This window comes from Rhinolophus hipposideros, assembly GCF_964194185.1.
Source record: "Rhinolophus hipposideros genome assembly, chromosome: 18".
NCBI lineage: Eukaryota > Metazoa > Chordata > Mammalia > Chiroptera > Rhinolophidae > Rhinolophus > Rhinolophus hipposideros.
The window spans coordinates 35,182,017-35,195,727 of record NC_138064.1 but is presented as its reverse complement, the minus strand read 5'-3'; the positions used below and the strand labels follow the sequence as shown (position 1 = coordinate 35,195,727).

Here is a 13,711-nt window from a genome sequence, read left to right as displayed (position 1 = left end):
ATGTCATAGAGATCAAGAAAGGAGGGTCTGAATATGGATTAAGAGAAATTCATGAGGGCCATTTGGACTCACAAACTGGGAGGTTACTGATAACCTGTTTATATGTGGTAGTCTTATGGTGTTTATTTAAGACATAGACTAAGCAGACTTCTGATTTGTGAAATAGAAAAATATGGAATCTGAAAAGTTATTTGTGTTATTTGACCACGATACTCCTTATCCACAGAGTTATCTTCAAGGAGTGGTAGTAATATCACCCCTTTCAGTCATTGGTCCTTGGTCAAAACTTCTATTGAGATTGATTTCAGAAGATGATTTGCTGGGATTAGGGGTTCGTTGAGCATCTTCAGGTTTTCTGCCACTGCAGACAACTAGTCTTGTGGTTACCACAAAATATTTGACATTTTCCTCTTTGTCAAATTCACAGCCAAGTTGGTAATACCTTAAGTCATTCGGTCCCTAAATATTATAATAGCAGTAACATTAAAATCTCAGAATAGAAATCATATGATAATTTACAAATAATTTGTTTTTTAATATTTTTTAAAATTAGGTAAGTCGTCATTAACTTTTCTTAGAAAGTCTTTGAAAAGATAAATTGATTTTCTCTTTTCATAGTATATGATGGATAGATAACTGAAATAACAGATCTTCCAGAAAGAGAAGAAGGAAGTTTCTATAATGGTAAGATTTCAAATTATATTGCATGAATTTTCTGCATGCCTTTCTCTCCCTCCTATTAGCAACTTTGCGGAAATGTAATCAGAATTATTTAGAAAGTAAGTGGAAATCAAATATGTAAAAGGTAAATAGGTTTTCATTGCCTGAAAACATGTAATAGAAGGCTACAGAAAATGGAGATATAACAGCCCTTCAGTCAGGCTGCCTTAATTGATATCTGGGCTTCATTTACTATGTACTGTGTCATATCGGACAACTAACTTAATCCATCCCTTATTTACTCAATTGTTAATATTATCTAACAATCGTGACTAAATCATTGGGTAGCTCTGCGGACAAAATGAGATTTTAGAGGTAAAATTTTTAGGGTTGTTTCTGACACTCAGTAAGTCGTCAATAAGTGTCCATTGCTACTGGTCTAGTCACAGAATTTCAGTCTTGAAGGTATATAAAGGTCATTCTGTCCAAACCCTCATTCAGTGCTAGGACCCTCTTAACATCTCCCGCCTGTTAGATGATGAACAGCTAGGACTGTGACTTGGATGAAAATAGTTACTAATTTGGACGGCTGCTCCTCCCCAGACCGGCTGCTGGGGCGATGAGGCCGGAAGCCTGGCCCCACTGCATGGCCGCTGCTGCTTCCACTGCTGCTGATGTGGCCAGAGGCTGGGGAGGCTGCGGAAGCCGAGGCAGAGACCTGGTCGCAGGGGTCCGCGCCCAGGGCCCAGGCCCGGCCCCAACAGCCGCTGCGGAGCCCAGTGGGAGCCCCGGGAGCGTGGACGTGGTGCGACCTCTGCCATGGCCCAGACCCTGTAGATGGAGGTCCTGAACTTTCGCCACAACAACTTCCACAGCCCAGTGCCCTTCTCTCTCCCCCGCCCTGGGCTCAGCTTCTCTGGGGCCTGAGAGGGGCAGGTCCTGAGTGAGGGGTGCAGCCCGAGGGTCTCTGGGGATAGGATGACAGGTTTCCGGGCTTGCAGAAACGTGTGTATACAAGTTTTGCTTTTAAACAAATGAAGATCGAAGAGGCAATGGGACCAGGGTTGGAACCCAGAGGAGCAGGCTGGGGAGCTACTGCCCTTCCCTCCCTCCTCCATCCTCACCCAGCCCCCATCCCCTGTACTTACTTTTTAAAACATTTTTTTTCTAGCTAATGAAATACTGAAGTATAAGTTTCCTTTTATTTTTCAAACCAACGGGACTGTGATACTGGTCCTGCGAGCAGTGGAAGGCAGCATGGGGCGTGGGGGTAGGGCAGGCTGAATGTGTGCTGGTCTGTGGAGTGTGGCTGTGCGTTTCCGAGGTGGGGCCCCAGGCCCAGCCACCCACTGCTGGGACTCCTGTGGGTCTGGCCAGCTCCCCTCAGGGCTACATTTGAAGGTGTCCCTGGTCTTGACCTGTTGGCACAGCCCAGCTCCTGGGGACAGGGCAGGGTCCTCTCCATTGTTAAAAGTTGTTTACAGAATTTTCTTTCTAACCATTCCTCTTTTAACCTTGCCCAGTGCTAGTGGTTTCAGTTTTCTTGAGTTTTACATGTGAACCAAAAGGCTCTTTTTTCACTCCTTATCCCCCCATGCTGGGTGTCATTTGATGTTTTGGTCTCTGGCCCTTGTCCAAACCCTCAGGTCTTCTCCCCAAGTCTGACGGCCCATTGCTTCCAGAGGCAGGGGATTACCAGAGGTGGGTGACGACCACCACAGTGGCCCCTTGAAATCTGACTTGGAAGCTTCACCTGGACCCAGCGGCCCATGCCAGCCTGTGAGAAGGGGTCCCTCTGGCGTTGGCTTGTTGTGGAGATGGGGGTGTTGGGTCTGGCTGGGGTCCTGGCACTCCTCTTTCTGGCCTGAATGTGGAGCGGGGATGAGGGTATGGGGGAGTCAGCACCCACAGCTAAAGCACAAGCACCTTAGTCGCACCTCCACCACCCCCTTGCCCTGGCCTGGGAACCCCACCCCAGCGTCATCACACAGCACAATACCCTGGTCACTTGGTGGACCCCTGGGCCACAGAGGGGTGGGCTGGGGTTCCAGCGAACTCCCAAAAGGAAGCAGTAGTCCTCAGGCCTTCCCCCTTTCCAGGCCTTGGGTGGGGGCAGCTCCTGGCATTGGGGTCCTCTCTCTCCCCACCCTATGTCCTGGGCAGCCTCTTCCTACCGTGTCCTCAGGCAAGGTTTGCCCTTGTCTTTCCTCCATACTCTTGCCGCACTGGGTTGGGTGGCAGAGCTCCCTTGTTTCAGGAACCCCAGGAGGTGCCCCTGTCTCCAGGGACTGTATGTGTTGGTCTGGGTGGGGGTGGGGAGAGGGGCCAGTCAGGGGTGCAGGAGGAAATTCCTTACCACGAGAGTTAAAGACAGAGTCGTGCCTTACCACAGGAGCCACCCCTGTACCCATCTGCCCCACCCTGCCCTGCCCTCCTGGGTGCCTGCTGCTTTTCCTTCTCTCCCCTTTGCCCTGCCCTGCTCTGAGCTGTATGGTTCCCCACCAAACCAGGCATCCAGGAAGGAGCACGAATGGAGAATCACCTACCAATGCAAAAGAAAGACTATGGGGGGTCCCCTTGTCGCCTCCCCTGGCTGCCCCTGTTCCCCACAGAACAGGCCACCGGCTGTGTCTGTGTGGAGTGCCAACACAGGCCCTACTCTGGGCCAAGCGCCCCACCTGCCACTCGGCCTATAAGTGAGATTACACTTTAACTACTGTAAGGAGAGGAGCGCACTGGGAAATGTGAACATGGGAACATCAGTGACACTGATGACGAGAATAAACACCTTTGTAGCAACAACAGCAGCAATTACTAATTAGGCTTTGTGTGTGTGTGTGTGCATGTGCTCGCAAGTGCTTGACTTCCAACAAGGGAGACACAGGCATACTTTTATTGCCGCCTCCTCCATCCACAGATACAGACAGGGAGTCGGTAGCTAGAGGCATGCGTCAGAACTCTACTGCTCCTGAAGTAGTCGGTGCGGGTTAATGGGGGGGGAGGGGAAGGAGAGTGCAGGGGCCTCCCAGAAACCCGCAGGCCCCCTAGAGGCTAGAAAGAGTTCTTTTATCAGTTTAAAAGATCAGTAACACTACAGAGACCATACTATTTTGAGAGTGACGGAGGGTGGGGGGGGATGGGAGGGGGTACGGCCATGTTTCCCCCAAAATAAGACCTAGCCAGACAGTCAGCTCTAATGCATCTTTTGGAACAAAAATTAATGTAAGACCCTGTCTTATTTTACTATAATGTAAAACCGGGAAATTATAATATATATAAATAATATATACCGGGTCTTATATAATATAATGTAAGACCGGGTCTTATATTAATTTTTGCTTTCAAAAGATGCATTGGAGCTGATTGTCCAGTTAGGTCTTATTTTGGGGGAAACACGGTATTAATAATTATGAGAACAGGTGTAAACCAGGACTACCTTGGGGAAAGGAGAGTGTGTAGTCATGCTGGTTAGCACCCACTGTCCTGAGGGAAATGTGCACATTTTCTACTGTTGGGGGGATTCGGTGTATATAAACTTTTCAGAAGACAATCTGACAGTATCTTTTACTGTTTTATTTTTTTGGTATTCTTTGACCTGGAAATTCTGTTATTAGAGATTTTCTTTCCCTTATGGAACCACTTCACAAGTCACCAAAATTATGTGTATTAGTTAAATCCTATGAAATTTACAGATTTGTCTGTTTATGACATATTAAAGGGCAATTTCATATGGTTCAAACTAATAAAATAACCCAGAGTTGATCTAGGTTTTGTGGGGTCTGAAGCTTATGGGATTTTATAAAATTTTCCTTTTGTAATTTTATAAAAATATTTGATTCTGATAACACATATTTTCAGGGCCTTGAAAGGGCTTAGCAAATAAGGGCTTCTAAAGCTTAAGCTACACCACACACACATATATTCCATTAAATATTTTTAAAATGAGAACACACACATTCTTTTTTTAAAAAAAAATAATTACTCATTTAATTAGTTTCAGGTGTACAAAACAATGTACTAGTTAGACATTTATCATTTATATCCCTCTCACAATGATAACTCCCCTCCCCCAATCTACTACCCCTCTGACATCACATACAGCCTTTACATTTCCACTATCTCTATTCCTAATGCTGTACTCCACTTCTCGTAACTACATATACACATATAAAATTGTAGTTGACATTCATTATCGTTCGGTTTCAGCTTCAGGTGTACAGTGCAGTGATCAGGCATCTACATCATCCCTGAGGTGGTCTCTATGAATCAATAACTTTTTAACTTTTTTTCATTTTGTATCCCAATAATGTCACTTTTGGGAATTTATCTTCTGAAAATAATCTGAATAGTTTCATTTTTTAACATTTAGCTCTGTTATCCATTTGGAATTAGTCATGGTATATAGTGAGATTCAGCTCCAATTTTCTTTTTCAAAATGGTTATTCAGTTTTCCCAACACAGTTAATTTTAAAATCCCATCTTAATGCCAGTTATATGACATGTAATCTTTTTCATAGATTACATCTCCATACACATTTCAGTATATTTTTGTATACTCTGTTCACTGCCATTGGTTTATCTGGCTAATCATGCCCTAATACCATAATTGTTAAATTATACAGAATATATAAATTATTTTAATATCTGCTAATGATATTAAATTATCATTATTTTGTTTCCATTTTTCTTAATTTTAACTTCAAGCAGAATAAAGATTAGTTGTTGATTCTAACTTGTGCAATAGCTGTAAATTTCAGAAAAGTAAACATTTTGTCTGGGAAAAAGATAATCATTCTAGAACTTCAGAGGTACTGCATGCAAAGTAATTCATGAATTTACAATGATTTTTCCCTTGATATGTTTTAACTTGGTTCTCCCCTCTCCTCCCCTTTTCTCCCCTTCCCTCCCTTTCTTTTCCTTCTTTTGTCTTTCTTCGCCTTTCCCTCTTTCTTCGTTCTCTCTTTCTCTCTTTTTCTCTTCCTCTCTCTCTTTTTCTCCTCCCTGCCTCCTCCCCTCCTTCTCTCCTCTCCTCCATCCTTCCTTCCTTCTTTCCTTTCCTTTTTTTTCAGAAGCAGACTTACCAAAGAAGAAATTGATGATATTAGGAATTTAAAATTTTTTTCTGTCTTCTCATGCTGCCTTGTTGTCCAGATTTTGTGCCAGACCATTTTCATTTTGAACCAAAATGCTATTACAGGGGGAACTGTTATTGCAGAAGAACATTCACTGTACAGTTGACTGTAACAGTCATATAAAGACATTTAAATACATAATATAAAAGACACAATTTTAAATCCTTTTTGGTTAGATATTCTGTTAAAAATAAAACAGTGAATTGAAACATTTAAAAAATTAGACCTGATAGTCCAATCCCAAACGAATTTCTGTAAGGCAGTATTTTGAAATCACGGAATAAGGCATTAAAACATACTAGTATAAATTAAAGAATTAGGTATGGGTTCTTTTTCATATCTAGTTAGTAAACTTAAAGAAAAGGTAGTGAATTCTACTGAGAGAAAAGGAATTGATCCAAGATTGTAAGGAAAAACAAGACGGTGAGGAGAGAAAAATGAAGAGCTAGAAAGATTGTGATTGGAGGAAGCTTATGTCTGGGTGATGAGAATAGGATGAGAGAGAGTTTGAAGAGAGCAGCTGAATAAAATTGGGTTTCCTGGGAAATAGGCTCCAAGGCAGAGATTTGCCTGAAGGAGTTATTTGGGAATGCTCTTAGGAATAACACAAGTAAGGGAGAAGGAGGAGCAAACTTGCTGGGGAATAGTTGAATTTTCATATAATTGCAACAGAGGCCTCAGTCAATCTTATAGGCAGTTCTGGAACCTGGATGGCCTCCCTCACTGAGGCAAAGGGGCCTAAACCCCCATATCAATCATGTTAAATGTAGGATGCTCTCCAAAAGAGGGTTTAACTTTGAGTGAGTTGGCTTTGTTTGGTTGAGGGCAATTCCTAAAGAGAGCTTGGCAGCTGGAGGAATAAGTGCCTTGTTTCCTGAGTGGGAGGTTTGGGCAGTACACCATAACATCTACCACAGCAGTTGTCATTGGTTTGGGGGGAATATTAGAATAGTGATGCTTAGAAGATGGAATTTTGAAATGTTCTACTCATTAAGAGGATACTCCTCCTCACTACTTCACTATTTTCTTTATAGCCTAAGTAAATATTTAAATTTCTTTCAATTATATCTTTCCATTGGTATTGAACTGAGTTTTCTTTATTGACCCAGTGCAGAGATTGAGCCACAGGTGCCCAGCTTTATTTTCAGGTTAAATAAATTTTGGAATGGAATTAATTGTGCTAGTGACTGAGAGCGGAAAAATATATAAACAGAAGATGGTAGATATACTAGAAAAAGAACGTAATTAAAAAAATGGGGTATCTCGGAGAAGCAGAAAAAAGTAAAATCTAATGGAACGGAGAGTAGCGGAGGTGAAGGTTGTGGCCAGAGAGTATAATTTCCTCCTAGACCACTAAGATGGAACAGTTTAGATGAGGTAGTGGCAAACTTTATCTATAAAGGGCCAGATAGTAAATATTTTAGGCTTTTGGGGCCTTACTGTTTACTACACTTTGCTGTCATTGTGCAAAACCAGCCAGAGACAATACACTCATATAAATGAATATAGATGAGTGTGTTCTAGTAAAATTTTATTTACAAAGTCATGCAGAGGGCCAGATTCGGTCTGTGAGCCGTAGTTTCTGGACCTTTGGTTTAGATGATGAAAAAGACCACTAAATGGCTAATCAGTGTTTGCCTAATTTGTTACACTGACTTGTACCAATTTTTTAAAGATACCAAGTGAAAGAACCAAAAGAAGACACAAAGGGAAAGCTAGAATAAAGTAGCCAGTGTGTAACTCCTAATCCCATCACTTTTGTCACATGGTCGCTCATGTCTGTCTGGCCTTTGGTTCATGACTTACTAATTTTTTCATGCTTCACATGAAAAAATTCCTTCAAAACTACTCAGTGTTTTGAGATAGAAGCAATGATTAAGCCAAGTAACATATGTCGCCCTGATAAATGCAAATGGGTTTTGACAAATGTATCATTAGAAGTAGCTAATTTCATGATAAGAAATGTAACAGTAACCCCCAAAATAGATTAGATTTCTGAAATACACATGGGACAGGAGAAGGGGTCTTTTCACTTAATTTGTGTGATTTTAGACAAATCTTTTACCTTCTCTACTTCGTTATGCAGCTGTCCAATAAAAACACATTTGATACTTTTTCCAGAGTTTTGAAATCTGCATGACAAATTTTAAACTCATTTGAAAAGGATGTTCGTGCCTCTTTTAGAATAAGACAGTATTTTCCACATCAAGTTACTGCTCAGCCAAATTCACAAACAGGGATGTTATTAAGGAAAGCCTTCATTGTTAGACTGTAGGTGAGATGAGATGAATGACTCTAACCATCGTAATTGTACAACCAATAGAAATTTACTGCAGAATTTCATTTACTTTTATAATTTGGGTGCCCAAACAATTAAAAAGAGAAGAGAAGTCTTTATGTCCCTTAGCTGTCTTTTGGTAAACATGTGCTATTGAATTATGTATTGAGCATACCAGAGTCTAATGAGAAAATTGTGACTGAAAATCGATTAAAAAGACATAACCCGATGTTTCCTTGTGGTAGAGGAGAGCAACAGTTAAAGGCTGAGAGTGAGAGGAAGAATGACAATAGCTTTGTTAACCTGACTCTAGATAAGATGATCATTGCCTGAACTGCCAGCCTCTGGTTGGCTTTTTGAAATGCCTTTTTCTCATTTCACTCATCAGCTTTTTCCCTCCTTTTAAATGGTAATTACATATTTATAATGCATTGCAAGTGTGTCTAGTTTTATTCAGAATCCTCTGGGAGCTCCAGAAATTAGTACTTTCATAACAAGATATACTCTTTTGGAGTTATTTCTTTGCTTGGGAAGATTTGGGTTCCATTAATTTTTTTCTACTTTCACTTGCACTTTTTCCCCTCAAAACAATAGAATTTTTCCAATGAAATAATGAGCACTGGCAAAATTGAATAATGATATTCTAGTCATGCAACTTTAAATAATATTTATATTTTAAGTAACTATCAATTACCTTCATAGTTGCTGCATACGTGTTAATTTGATAATATTGTTTTCTCATCAATAAGTCTGACTAATTTCCAATAAAATCACCATCCCCATGCCATTTTTCTTTTTCAAAATTATATTCTTATATTCTTTTAAAATCTATTGGTTAATTCTGATTCTGCATCTTTCCTTTTCCCCCTCTTCTTTCTATGCATGGCATTTAGTTCAAGGTTCATTTTGGTATTCATATCAGTGTTTACTTGTTTCTATAGGTGTAGTATTTTGACATTCCAAATGACTGGAATGCATTAGAACTACTGGGCAAAACCTAATGATCTTAATGAAATTAATAATCACAAGTACTAAGTTTGGATCTCTCAATATATTTCTGACCTCCTGTTCATATAATTGATCATCTAATATCAATACCTTTTATCTTTCTGATATCAAGATCATTTGTATGTAAAATTCCATCAGATTCTGAGAACAAACATTTCTTTTTCCAAGTTATTTATAATAGGATTAAGTAGTCAATATATGAAGACAAAAGTTGACAAAATATAATGCAGAAATAGCATTTTTTCTATAAGTTATATAGTGATGCTTTTTGTCAAAACGGTGTCTAAATGAAATAGAACCACATAAATGAGACCCTGTGAGTAATAACAAAATAATAAGAAGAAAATAAGAAAATAATGATAATAATGATAATAATAATAATAATGGCAATAAAATTTCTCAAGGACTTCTGAAATTTGAAAAGTGCTTTTTGGGGGGGGATGGAGGAGTTCTGTGGTCAGGATTTGAAAAGAAATCTAGAATTTACCAGCTGTGAGATCTAGGGGAAATGCTTAACATCTCAACCTCGGTTTGTCCTCATGCATATAGGAATAACAACAACCACTTTGCACGGAAGCTTAGGAATAGTGCATGAAAAGCTCCTGGAATATAATATACAGTCATCAATAAATGTCAGCTCCTGAGCAGGGGAAGGAGCAAACAAGATACCACCATGAAATAAGAGCCCAGTCCCTGAACCAGCCAGGTCCTGGGTTCTAATCTCTACCCATCAGTTTCAGCTGCCTAACCCTAAGCAAGTTATTTACATACCATCTCCTGTATAGCAGGGAAATAATGATATTGTAAAAGTTGTGTGAGAATTAAAATACTGCATGTGCCTGGCACACAGTCAGTACACATAAATGATTCTATTCTTGCCCAGTATGGGCCTGTTATGTCACTGTAAGGCTGTACACACTGTGGGAACATAAAAAGGAACTGTATAGGGTACCGTAAGACACTTAAAATCTTCAAGGAAGATAAGGTCTTGAGGTAAGTACAAGTTTAGATAGTACAAAATATACTATAGTAAGTTCCACAGTAGGGGCCCACAGGTACCTGAGATTGAGTTACAGTCTAGAGAATTCATATTTATATTTATAGGGATCAAATAAGACTTAATGGAGGTAATCAGAGCAGATCAGCAGATTTTAAAGAGTGGACAGCATATCAACAGGCAGAAATTGGAGGGGCGAATGTTGGGGTGCAGACCAGGTCAAGAGGCCCTAAGGCACAAATATCCTAGGAGACCACACTCATCCTTCACACTTATGTGAGTCAAGAAGCACCTTGACATCGATGGCACATTCATTCTTTGATGTCCTTTGTATATATATATGGAAGCAGAATGAGCCATGAAAGCCACAAAGGTGAAAAAGCACAGATTATACACGAGTAAAATGGTATTAATAAATACATTCTATTTATTTAAAGTATAAGGAATGGGGTAGGTGCGGAATTAACAGCTGACACTTATTGGGCACTTGTGTACCTGGCACTGTTCTAGGGCTTTACACACATTTATTCAATTCTCACAGCAACCCCATGCAATAAGTCTTAGTGTTAGCCCCACTTTATGGAATAGGAAATGGAGCTCTTAGAGTGCCCATCAGTGAAATGGGAAATAGTGCCACCTCCTCCAAGCCTGTAGAACCCCTGTGGTGAGACACAGCTTGGCGAGTGGTACATGGACTACACTTCTTCCCCCACTCACCCCTCACCCCTCAGCCAAATGCCTCACTCAGGACCCCTCAGCCTCCACGAGTGTGTGCAGCAGTCCTGCTTAATGTCACAAAGCTGGGCAATCGGGCTTCAGATTCTGAGCTTTTAATCACAACATGGTGTGATGAGAAAGGCACCTGGTCCTTATTTGTGGAGAACTTTGAAATCCCCACTTAGGAATTTGAGCTTTATTTTAAAGTTACTGGGAGACATTGACTTTATTTTGAAGGAATGCAGAGGCATTTTTTAGCAGAGGTGGGGAATAATACAATCACATTTGTAAGGAAACATATCGGTCTTATTAGAGGGGGCAGGGAGATGGGATGGGTGAATGGTTTAGAGAAGGGAGATTCAGGCAGGAAGACAAGTTAGAAGGAGAATGCCAGGCATTAAAGTGGGAACAGATGAAAGCCCAGATGAGGGCAGTGGCACTGGAAATTGGGAGGAGGGGACAGACTTGAGTGACATTTTCAGATTAGAAGTGGCAAGCCCTAGTGATCATTTAGAAGTAGAGAGTGAAAAGAAGGAGCTGAAGGTGACCCCCAAGGTTTCCAGCCTGGGTGATTGGAAGATATAACGCTGTTGATAATAAAGAAGGAAAACAGGAGGAAGGGAAGAGAAGTTTTGATGACAAGGATGAAGTTTTCATGTTGAATTCATGGTAACAGCAAGACATGTATGTAGAAACTGCAACCGAGGGTTGGGATTCTGGTTCTGGAGCTGGGAAATTTTGAACTGGAGACGTACATGAGGAAACAGTCTACATGAAGCCATGGATGTGAGTGAGTGATTGTGGCATGTGCCGAGAGAAGAACAGAAGGGCAAGAATGGGTGAGGAAGGAAGTTATGGTGCCACCAAGATGGAGGAGTAACTCCCAGAGTAAGTGAAGCAGGATCCAGTCGTGCTGAGGTGTAGCACAAGGGTGGCCAGGAGTACCAAACGCATGACAAAGCGAGTTTGCTCACACACACAGTCTATTTTGTAAGCTGCAGTAATGCTTTTAAATTATTAGGATGTTTCAGGATACTGAGGAGCTCTTTGCTGAATAGCAGGCACTATGGTAGCTGAAAATAGATTGTAGCTCTCCAGAGTGCCTTGAACTGCAGGAGGCATTTTCTATCCTGTGAAAAGGGTCATGCACAATACGTGTTATATCTTCCAGGGTAGAGGTGCCTGCAGCATCATGTAGAGAAGGGATCTGAGCAATGTCAGGCTCAGTGGGAGAGAGCACTGGGATCTATTAGCGATATGTGCCCTCTGTGGAGAGAGGGCGGAATATGTGTCTAGTAGGTCTTTGCCTAGTAAGATGCTTTCTAAGGTATTGTCAAAACTCTAAATTTCTATGATTATCAGAACCTAGTTTATTATACACATCAATTTAAAAAAGGGTGTGTGTGTGACAAATATTTCCTCATGATTTTGTAGCCATTTTCCAGAGCCAGGACTTATACAATGAAGTTGAATGAGTAAGTGAATGGAAAAAGTTATGTGTATTCAATAGACTAAATAAGGAAGAATCACCACACACCTTCAACTCAGCCTTTTCCTAATATAAGCATTAAGGGTGTGTGTGTGTTTGTGTGTGTGTGTGTGTGTGTGTGTGTGTGTGTGTGTTCAATTGTTTAGGATTTTAGGTAAATGTTCTAATGGGCATATGGTGGGAATATGTGAAGGGAACTGAAAGAAAATGTTTTTACTGAAAGGGGGAAAATTATTTAAATTTCTCCAGTCGAGAACTTTGATTATAGAAAACCACAGGTAGGGAACATAAAAAGCAAATGCTGAGTTGAATTATTCACTGAGGAGAGAGAATTCATGGTAACTGTATTAGAGTTTTAGATGAGATTCTCTGCTGTTCCACGTAAATAACTTGCAAAAAGCTCTTATTTTGTAAGTACTCATTGTCATAGACATTCTACAGCTGCAGTTTTTTGTATTTCTCCTAACAAATTCACTATATGTACTGTAAGCATTTACACCAATCATTTCATTTCTGTGTCAGAATATAAGTCCCTTGAGGGCAGGGGTGGTATTTTTATCACGGTACCATTGACGTCACTGTGTGGAGTGGCTAGCCTCTTTCTAGTCTCCTCTGACTGTTCTTGTTCACTGACATTTTCAAGAGTCAGTTTTTTATTCACCCCTCTGATGAAAGTGTAAGACATGGCGCCTGCTATCAAAAAAAAAACTCAAAATCCAGTTGAGACAATAACCACCAGAAATAGATAATGAACTAATAACAGAGAATAGGTCCCAGTAGTTATCATTTTAAAACCTTGATTGTGTTTTCACTTTTTTTTTTCCAGCCACAGGTAAATTCTCAGTAATGTGCATTCAAGGACTTGCACTATTTGGGCTCAAGAGAAGGGACAACATATAATCATCTCTACTATTAGTGTTTCCCCGGCACACTTAGTATCTCCTTTGCCTTGTATTTTTGTTCTCACTATTTTCTTTTTGATAAGGGCCTTTTGTACTATTTCGTGGTATTCATTTGTCAAAACCCTAACTTTTTTCAAGTCTCATCTTAAATTCCACCTTCAAACAATTTTTCCTGGACTCCTTAAGCAGATATTATCTCTTCCCTTTGAATTTCTAGCTCACTTTTCTTTCCCCTCTCTCGGTACTCATCTGAAGTAGGAAATTGTGTTTTATTCAATAGAGAGCTATCACTTACTGTTTGTGATATCTTGAGCACATTATTAACCTCTCTATATCTCAATTTTCTCATCTTTAAAATAGGGGTAAAAATAGTTGCTTGTTTACATGGTTATGGTGATATGAGATAACATATAAAGTACTTATAACAGTGCCTACCTAGCACATAATAAACAATCAGTAAATAATAGCTGTTATGGCAGCACCTTACAGTTTCTGGCATATAGTAAGTATGTATGTTGATTTGAATAA

The 13,711-nt window shown here is 40.4% G+C and overlaps 1 protein-coding gene across 3 annotated transcripts in view; it reads left to right on the top strand.

Annotated features, from left to right (window-relative positions):
- CLDN12 (claudin 12) overlaps positions 1–9,400 on the top strand; it is an 83,149-nt gene extending 73,749 nt beyond the window's left edge. The window contains exons 6-7 of one of the 3 annotated variants that reach the window (XR_013995320.1): positions 619–684; positions 5,730–9,400. The gene's annotated coding sequence lies outside the window, so the exon portion shown is untranslated. The remainder of the gene's footprint in view (positions 1–618; positions 685–5,729) is intronic. The other 2 variants (XR_013995321.1, XR_013995322.1) reach the window with 2 other exon arrangements.
- Positions 9,401–13,711: the final 4,311 nt, after the last annotated feature.